Source organism: Melanerpes formicivorus, unplaced genomic scaffold (genome assembly GCF_026170545.1).
Source record: "Melanerpes formicivorus ecotype bairdi unplaced genomic scaffold, bMelFor1.0.p_v2 SCAF_125, whole genome shotgun sequence".
Taxonomy (NCBI): Eukaryota; Metazoa; Chordata; class Aves; order Piciformes; family Picidae; genus Melanerpes; species Melanerpes formicivorus.
Window position 1 is genome coordinate 972,035 of NW_027142477.1, and position 9,322 is coordinate 981,356.

Sequence of the window (9,322 nt, forward strand, 5' to 3'; positions counted from 1 at the left end):
AGAAACTGCTGAGCTCTGACAGTAGTAACTCTGCCTCACCCTTGAGAAACAAGTATGGGGCACTAGAAGTTGAGGGTGAGGTGAGTGAGAAGGCAGAAGAGCTGGGGGGTTGCCTAAGCCAAACAGCCTGCCCCCTGCATCAGGACCTGCTCCCTCAAAAAAAAGAGGAGGGTAATTGTGATTGGGGATTCCCTCCTGAGGGGAACAGAGGGCCCCAGATGTCAGCCAGATCCTTCCCACAGGGAAGTTTGCTGCCTGCCTGGGGCCTGGGTCAGGGATGTTACCAGAAGGCTGCTTGGTCTGGTGGAGCCCTCTGATTACTCTTCCTTGAGAGTTATGCAGGTGGGGAATGATGATGTTGCAATCAGAACTCCCAGGGCTATCAAAAATTACTTTAGGGCCCTGGGAGACCTGGTTGAGGGGTCAGGTGCACAAATAATTTTTTCATCAATACCCTTAGCTGCAGGAGGGAATAGCACAAGGAACAGGTCAGCAGCTGTAGTCAACAAGTGGCTTAGAGGCTGGTGCAGTCAGAAGAATTTTGGGTTTTTCGATCTTGGAGAACTTTCTACTGCACCAGGTCAGCTGGCAACAGATGGAGTACATCTGTCCCAGAGGAGGGGAAAGGTCACAGTATACGAGAATGAGGCTGAAACCAGAGCTCCCAGGGCTATCAAAAAGGCCTTCAACATTCTGGGAGAACTGGTTGAGGGGTCAGGGGCACAGGTGATTTTCTCATCAATACCCTTAGGTGTAGGAAGGAATACTGAAAGGAACAGGACAGCAGGTGGCACTAACAAGTGGCTCAGAGGCTGATGCCACCAAGAGAATTTTGGCTTTTTTAATCTTGGGGAACTTTCTATGGCATCAGGTCAGCTGGCAACAGATGGAGAACATCCATCCCAGAGGGGCAGAAAGATCCTAGCACATGAGAACAGCCCACAGAGGGAAAAGGGTTCTAGGAAGGGAATTGGCAGAGCTTTAAACTAGATTGGAAGGGGGAAGGGGCTGAAACCAGTCCCCCCAGGCAGGAGTCTGGGAGTGGTAAGCTGGAGCTGAAGTGCATGTACACTAATGCACGAAACATGGGCAACAAAGAAGAGGAGCTGGAAGCCTTGTTGCAGCAAGAAAGTTATGATGTAGTTGCCATCACAGAGACATGGTGGGATGACTCACATGACTGGAGCACTGCAATTGATAGCTACAGGCTCTTCAGGAGAGACAGGCAAGGAAGAAGGGGTGGAAGGTGGCCCTGTATATCAGGGAGGCACTAGATGCCATTGAGATGGAGATTAGGGACCAGCAGGTTGAGTGCCTGTGGGTAAGAATTAGAGGGAAGACCGGCAGGGCAGACATCCTGGCTGGAGTCTGTTATAGACCACCCAACCAGGAGGAAGATGTTGATGAAGCATTCTATAGGCAGCTTAGGGCTGTCTCAAGATCACCTGACCTTGTTCTCATGGGCGACTTCAACTTGCCTGATATCTGCTGGGGTCTCAACACAGCAGAGAGGAGACAGTCTAGGAGGTTCTTAGAGTGCATGGAGGACAGATTCTTATCTCAGGTGCTGTGTGAGCCTACCAGGGGTAAGGCTCTGCTTGACCTCCTCTTCACCAACAGGGAAGGGCTGGTGGGTGATGTGATGGTTGGAGGGTGTATAGGGGCCAGTGAATATGAGATAATTGAGTGTTCAATATGCAGCCAAGCTAAGAGGGGCAGCAAGAAGACCTCCACTCTGGAATTCCGGAGGGTGGACTTCAGGTTACTCAAGGAACTAACTCAGAAGAGGGTTCCTTGGGAAACAGCCCTTAAAAACAAAGGGGTCCAGGAGAGCTGGACCTGCTTCAAGGAAGAACTCTTGAAGGCTCAGAGCAGGCTGTGCCAATGTGCTGGAGATGAGCCCCAGGGTAGACAGCCTGGATGGGTAATGAGCTTCTGAGTGAATTAAGGGAAAAAAGAAGAGATACCATCTTTGGAAGGAAGGAGAGGTGACCCATGGAATGTGTAAGGATGTTGCTAGGTCATGCAGGAAGAAAATAAGAGAGGCAAAAGCCCATTTAGAGCTTAGCCACTGCTGTAAAGGACAGCAAAATATCCTCCTACAAATATATGAATGGCAAGAGGAGGGCAGAGACAACCTCCACTCCTTGGTGGAGATGGAGGGGAACATAGTAACTAAAGATGAGGAAAAGGCACAGGTGCTTAACACCTTCTTTGCCTCAGTTTCCAATAGCAGGACAGGTTGTCTGCAGGACAAAGTGCCTCCTGAGCTGGCAGATGGAAGTAGGGAGCAGCATAGTGTCCCTGTGATCCAGGAGGAAGTATTTAGAGACCTGCTCAGACACAAGTCCATGGGATAGGATGGGATCCATCCTAGGGTGCTGAGAGAGCAGGGAGATGAGCTGACCAAGCCACTCTCCATCATTTTTCACCAGCCCTGGCTCACTGGAGAGGTCTCAGAGGACTGGAAGCTGCCAAGGTGATGCCCATCCACAAGCAGGGCAGGTTGGATGAGCCAGGGAATTCCAGACCTGTCAGCCTGACCTCAGTGCCAGGCAAGGGTATAGAACAGGCCATCCTGAGTCCAGCACTTATTACAAGATGGCCAAGGGATCAGGCCCAGCCAGCATGGATTCAGGCAGGGCAGGTCCTGCCTGACCAACCTGACCTCCTTCTATGATCGGGTGACTGCCTGGTGGATGTGGGGCAGGCTGTGGATGGAGTCTGCCTGGACTGCAGCAAGGCCTTTGCCACCATCCCCCACAGCAAACTGCTGGCCAAGCTGTCAGCCCCTGGCTTGGACAGCAGCTCTCTGAGCTGGGTTAGGAACTGGCTGGAGGCTGAGCCCAGAGTGTGGTGGTGAATAGTGCCACATCCAGCTGGCAGCCAGGCACCAGTGGTGTGCCCCAGAGATCAGTGCTGGGCCCCATCCTGTTCAATATCTTTATTGATGATCTGGAGGAGGGCACTGAGTCCATCATCAGTAAATTTGCAGATGACATCAAGCTGGGGGCAGGAGTTGATCTGTTAGAGGGTGGAGAGCTCTGCAGAGGGACCTTGCCAGGCTGGACAGATGGGCAGAGTCCAAGGGCAGGAGATTGAATACATCCAAGTGCCAGGTTCTACACGTTATATCATAGTATCATAGTATCATTCAGGGATGGAAGGGACCACAAGGATCATCTAGTTCCAACCCCTCTGCCATGGGCAGGGACACCCCACACTAGATCAGGCTGCCCAGAGCCTCATCCAGCCTGGTCTTAAACACCTCCAGGGACAGGGCCTCGACCACCTCCCTGGACAACCCATTCCAGGGCTTCACCACTCTCATGGGGAAGAACTTCCTCCTCCCCTCCAGCCTGAATCTCCCCTCCTCCAGCTTCATTCCATTCCTACTAGTCCTATCACTACCTGAGTTCCTGAGAAGTCCTTCCCCAGCCTTCCTGTAGGCCCCCTTCAGATACTGGAAGGCCACAATTAGGTCACCTCAGAGTCTTCTCTTCTGCAGACTGAACAGCCCCAACTCCTTCAGTCTGTGCTCATAGGAGAGGTGCTCCAGCCCTCTGCTCTTCCTTGTGGCCCTTCTCTGGACACGTTCCAGCACCTCCACATCCCTCTTGTAATAGGGGCTCCAGAACTGGAGACAGTACTCCAGGTGGGGTCTCACCAGGGCTGAGTAGAGGGGGAGGATCACCTCCCTCGACCTGCTGGCCACAATTCTCCTGATGCAGCCCAGAATCTGATTGGCCTTGCGGGCTGCAAGTGCACATTGAGAGCTCATGTTGAGCTTTTTGTCCACCAGCACCCCCAAGTCTCTCTCCTCAGGGCTACTTTCCAGCCAGTCACTGCCCAGCCTGTATTTGTGCCTGGGATTGCCTCGACCCAGATGCAGGACCCTGCACTTGCTCTTATTGAACTTCATGAGGTTGGCTTGTGCCCACCTCTCCAGCCTGTCCAGCTCCCTCTGGATGGCCTCCCTTCCCTCCAGCTGTATGCTGCACCACACAGCTTGGTGTCATCAGCAAACCTGCTGAGGGTGCACTCAATGCCACTGTCCATGTCACCCACAAAGATGTTGAACAAGACAGGTCCCAGGACTGATCCCTGAGGGACTCCGCTTGTCCCCGGCCTCCACTGGGACATGGAGCCATTGACAGCCACTCTTTGGGTGCAGCCATCAAGCCAGTTCCTTATCCATCTAGTGGTCCACCCATCAAACCCATGTGTCACCAGTTTGGAGACCAGGATGTGGTGTGGGACAGTATCAAAGGCTTTGCTCAGGTCCAGGTAAATGACATCAGTTGCTCTCCCCTCATCTATTAATTTTGTCACCTGCTCATAGAAGGCAACCAGGTTGGTCAGGCAGGATTTGCCCTTGGTGAAGCCATGCTGACTGTTCCAAATCACCTCTCCACTATTCTTCTGAGCCAGTAGCGACTCCAGGAGGATCTGCTCCATGATCTTTCCAGGCACAGAGGTGAGACTGACTGGCCTGTAGTTCCCTGGTTCCTCCTTCTTACCCTTTTTGCAGATGGGGGCAATGTTTCCCCTGTTCCAGTCTGTGGGGACTTCACCAGACTGCCAGGACTTTTGAAATATAATAGAGAGGGGTTCAGCAACCTCCTCTGCCAGTTCTCTCAGTACCCATGGGTGTATCCCGTCGGGTCCCATGGACTTCAACCCTTTCAGGTTCTTCAGATGATCACCAACCTGATCTTCACTTACCATGGGCAGTTCTTCCTCCCCGTCCCTGGCATTGTCTTCCATAACATCAGGAGTGTGGCTAGAGGCCCTTGCAGTGAAGACTGGGGTAAAGAAGTTATTGAGTACCTCAGCCTTTTCCTCATCACTTGTGACCATGTCACCATTTTCCTTTCTGAGGGGGCCCACACCTTCCCTAGTCTTCTTCTTCCCATTCATATACCTGTAAAAGTTCTTAGTGTTCCCCTTTAACCTCCCTGGCTAGATTCCATTCAAACTCTGCTTTGGCTTTCCTAACCAGGACTCTTGTTGCTCGGGCAGCTTCCTTATATCCCCCCTGTTCTACCTGTCCTTCCCTCCACTTCCTGTAGAGTTTCCTTTTAAGTAATAGTGTGTCCAGTAGCTCCTTGCCCTTCCAGGCAGGCCTTCTAGCATTCTTACCTGCTTTTCTCTTTGTTGGTATACATTGCTCCTGGACACAGAGGAGTTGGTCCTTGAATACTGACCAGCTGTCCTGGGTCCCTCTTCCCTCCAGGGCTTTGTCCCACAACACTTTGGCTAGCAGATCCCTGAAGCAATCAAAATCTGCATGCCTAAAGTCTAGGGTCGTGAGCTTGGAATACTTCCTCCTGATTGCCCTGAGGAGATTCAATTCAACTGCTTCATGGTCACTGCAGCCAAGGCTGTCTCTGAGCCTCACATTGCTTACCAGCCCTTCCCTGTTGGTGAGAACAAGGTCCAGCATAGCACCATTTCTTGTTGGTTCCTCTACCATTTGGAGGAGGAAGTTGTCTTCTATGCAGTCCAGGAACATCCTGGATTGCTGGTGCCTTGCTGTGTTGTCCCTCCAGCAGATGTCCGGGTGGTTGAAATCACCCATGAGGACCAGGGCTTGTGACCTGGAAGCCGCTTCTTTTTGCCTGTGGAGGGCCTCATCTGCTTGGATCTGCTGGTCAGGTGGCCTGTAGGAGACCCCCACAGTAATATCTCCTTCCCCTGTCCTGCCTTTAATTTTAACCCATGCACTCTCAACCAGCTCATCATCCCTCCCCAGGTGGAGCTCCACTGATTCCAACTGGCTATTGACATAGAGGGCAACACCTCCTTCTCTCCTTCCCTGCCTATCCTTCCTAAAGAGTTTATACCCATCTATCCCTACATTCCAGTCATGGGATTCATCCCACCAAGTTTCAGTAACAGCCACTATGTCATGGCAACCCAGCAGCACAGTGCCCTTAACTCATCCTGTTTGTTGCCCAAGCTGCGCGCATTCGCATAGAAGCACTTCAGCTGGGCTGGCCCTGTCCTCCTCTTGTGCCAAATCCCCTCTGTTTCCACAGAATGTCCTTTTGGATCATTCGTGGCTTGCCTCAGGGCAGCAAGTTGAGAGCCCTTACCAGCTCTCCTTCTCTCTACTGCTGGTGAGCTGCCCCTCTGTTTGTCACTGGCCAGCAGTAGACTATGAACCCCTTCCCCCTTCAAATCTAGTTTAAAGCCCTATCAATGAGCCCTGCCAATTCCTGCCCCAGGATTCTTTCCCCCCTCTGGGACAAGTGTGTCCCAGAAGTTGTTTTCAGCTCTGGTGCCTTGAAAACCAATCCATGATTGTGGAACCCAAAGCCCTGTCGATGGCACCAGCCCCTGAGCCATGAATTGATCTGTTGGCCCTTGCCTTGGCCACAGCAACCCCAGGCAGTGCTACAGCCTGGGTTCAGAGTGGCTGAGAGCAGCCAGGCAGAGAGGGACCTGGGGGTAGTAGTTGGCAGCAGCTGAACATGAGCCAGCAGTGTGCCCAAGTGGCCAAGAAGGCCAAGGGCATCCTGACCTGCATCAGGAACAGTGTGGCCAGGAGGAACAGAGAAGTCATTCTGCCCTGTGCTCAGCACTGGTTAGGCCACACCTTGAGTCCTGTGTCCAATTTTGGGCTCCTCAGTTTAGGAAAGATGCTGGAAGGTGTCCAAGAGAAGGACAAGGAGGCTGGGGAGGGGTCTGGAACACAGCCCTGTGAGGAGAGGCTGAGGGAGCTTGGGTCGCTTAGCCTGGAGAAGAGGAGGTTCAGGGGAGACCTTCTTGCTCTCTACAACTCCCTAAAGGGACGTTGTAGCCAGGTGGGGGTTGGGCTCTTCTCCCAGGCAGACAGCACCAGAACAAGAGGACACAGTCTCAAGCTCCCTGCCAGGGGAGGTTAAGCTGGACTTTGAGCAGAAAGTTCTTCCCAGTAAGAGTAATTGGCCAGTGGAATGTGCTGCCCAGGAAGGTGGTGGAAGTGCTGGAAGCGTTTAAGAAGAGCCTGGATGAGGCACTTGGTGCCATGGTTTAGCTGATCAAGTGGTGCTGGGTGATAGGTTGGACTTGATGATCTCAAAGGTCTTTTCCAACCTGGTTAATTCTCTATTCTGCATTCAGTACACAGCAATGAACCACATCCAGTGCCATACTCACCCTAATTACTCTTTGTTCCAGTGATTAGAGGCAATGCTTCTCCAGCCCCAGCACACTTTGAATCAGCTTTTGCAGCAGCAGGCATTTTTGAAGCACCCTGGGGACCTGTTTGCAACTGCTCTACTCTGGAAGTTATGCCTGCTCTTTGCTGTACACCTGGGACTTCACTCAGAGCAGCCACTGACCCTGAAGTGCTCTGGGTGGCTTTTCAGAGGCTGCAAAAGTCTGAGCAGGGAAGGAGACCTGTTCCCTGCATATCACAGGGAGGAGAAGCCTGGAGCCACCTGGCTCTGCTGCAGACTCATTTACAGACTGTGTCCAAGGGGTTGTAGCAACAGGATAAGTGGCAAGGGCTTGAAATTAGAGTAGGGGAGATTTAACTTGGACATCAGGAAGAAGCTCTTCATTCTGAGCATGGTGGAACACTGGAACAGGCTGCTCAAGGAAGTGATGGATGTGTTCCTGAGCAACCTGTGCTGTGGCGGGGGGGCTGGACTCGGAGATCTCCTGAGGTCTGTTCCAGCCCCTAACGTCCTGTGAGCTGTGATTCACTCCATGACTACTGGAAGAATCTGTTTTAGAAGCTGAAACAAGACACCTCCTCACCTTACAAACATGTTGTTCAAGCCACTTTACTCCAAGTGTTCTTTGGGCTCCTTCAAGCTGTGGCATGGATGTCCTGAAGTGACTTACCCAAACATTAGACAAGGTTTGCTCTTCAACTGTTGCTCAGGAACAGCTACAAAATGCTCTTTGTGTTACCATACATCAAAGCAGAGGAACTGTTCATCACTGCTGTTCTCCTCAGCCATGTGCCAGTTCTGTACTTTTTGGTGGCCTGCTCACACATCACTCACTAGTGCTGGCTCTCTCCCCTCTGTTAGCCATTTTCTTTCTGCTCTAGTTGGAGATGTCCCTGCTCACTGCAGGGGGTTGGATGATGCAATGGGTTGGGGCAGATCCCCTCCCCACCACAGGCAGAAATAATGATTCAGACAAACAGATTGCAAAGGTGATAGAAAGTTTAAATGGGAAAAACAATAAAAAACACCAATGAAAGTTTTACAGAGAGCCACAAGCACCGTGACAAAGAGAGAGAGATCCCAGAACATACCCAAGAACATCCCATCCCCACCTGAGGGTACACCCAACCCCCCTCCCACCCAGGGCTCCTTCTCCCCCCCCAACCCAGCCTTGGGCCTGGGCAGGCCCAAGGGAGGCAGCTCAGCCATTTGACCTAGGCAGCAGCGGGGGACAAAAGAGGAAGTGAAGACTTCACATGGACATTTTATAGGGGAGCAGGGCATTATGGGAATGGAATACCTGGTTTCCTGTGACCACCCCCTGGGCTGGGCCCACCCCTTGGGACCTCTCAGGTGTGGTCTGTGCAGTGGCATCCGGGCCAGCACCCAGCCTAAACCACCACACGTCACCCCTTATTCCATACCATAATCCCTGCACCCAGAACATGTCATCAAATTAGAACTCTTCTGCTGACATGTCCAGCAACTGTCCAGGTCTTCATCTGGGCGTCCTTCCACACAGTCTCTCATTCATGCTCAAGTATCAGTCCATTCCAGTTCTTCTTCCTCATATGATGGAACCTCCCAGAGATGCAGAGTCACTCTTCTGCAGTGTGAATTCCTTGTGGACATCCTGGTCACCTGGCAATACCTCACAGCTTCTCAGCCGAGCCTTTGTTTGCTTTTACATTTACTTAGTGGCTTTTTCCACCCCTGGGGCAAGCCGGTCGGAGCAATCAGGCTCCACGATCGCTTTTCTCCATCCCTCCAGGGAGCTGCAGCCAACTGCTTCCAGCCGTGGTCCAAGGCTACACAAATGCACATCACAGGCACATCGCAGGTCATCGCCCTCCCACTGGGTGTTCAGTTCACAGTTGAGATGAACTTTGAGGCTCCCTTCCAACCTCGTGTATTCTGTGATTCAGTGATTCTTGGCTTCAGTGGTTGGTATCCATGACACAAAACAGTGCAAATTTGTGACCTGATTTAACTTGCAGTCTCCTATCCACCTGCAGTGCTGTGTCTGGGGACCTTAACACAAGAACATGGATCTGTTGGAGAGGGTCCAGAGCAGGCCACAAAGATGATCAGAGGGATGGAGAACTTCCGCTGTGGGGACAAGCTGGGAGAGTTGGGGCTGTTCATCCTGGAGAAGA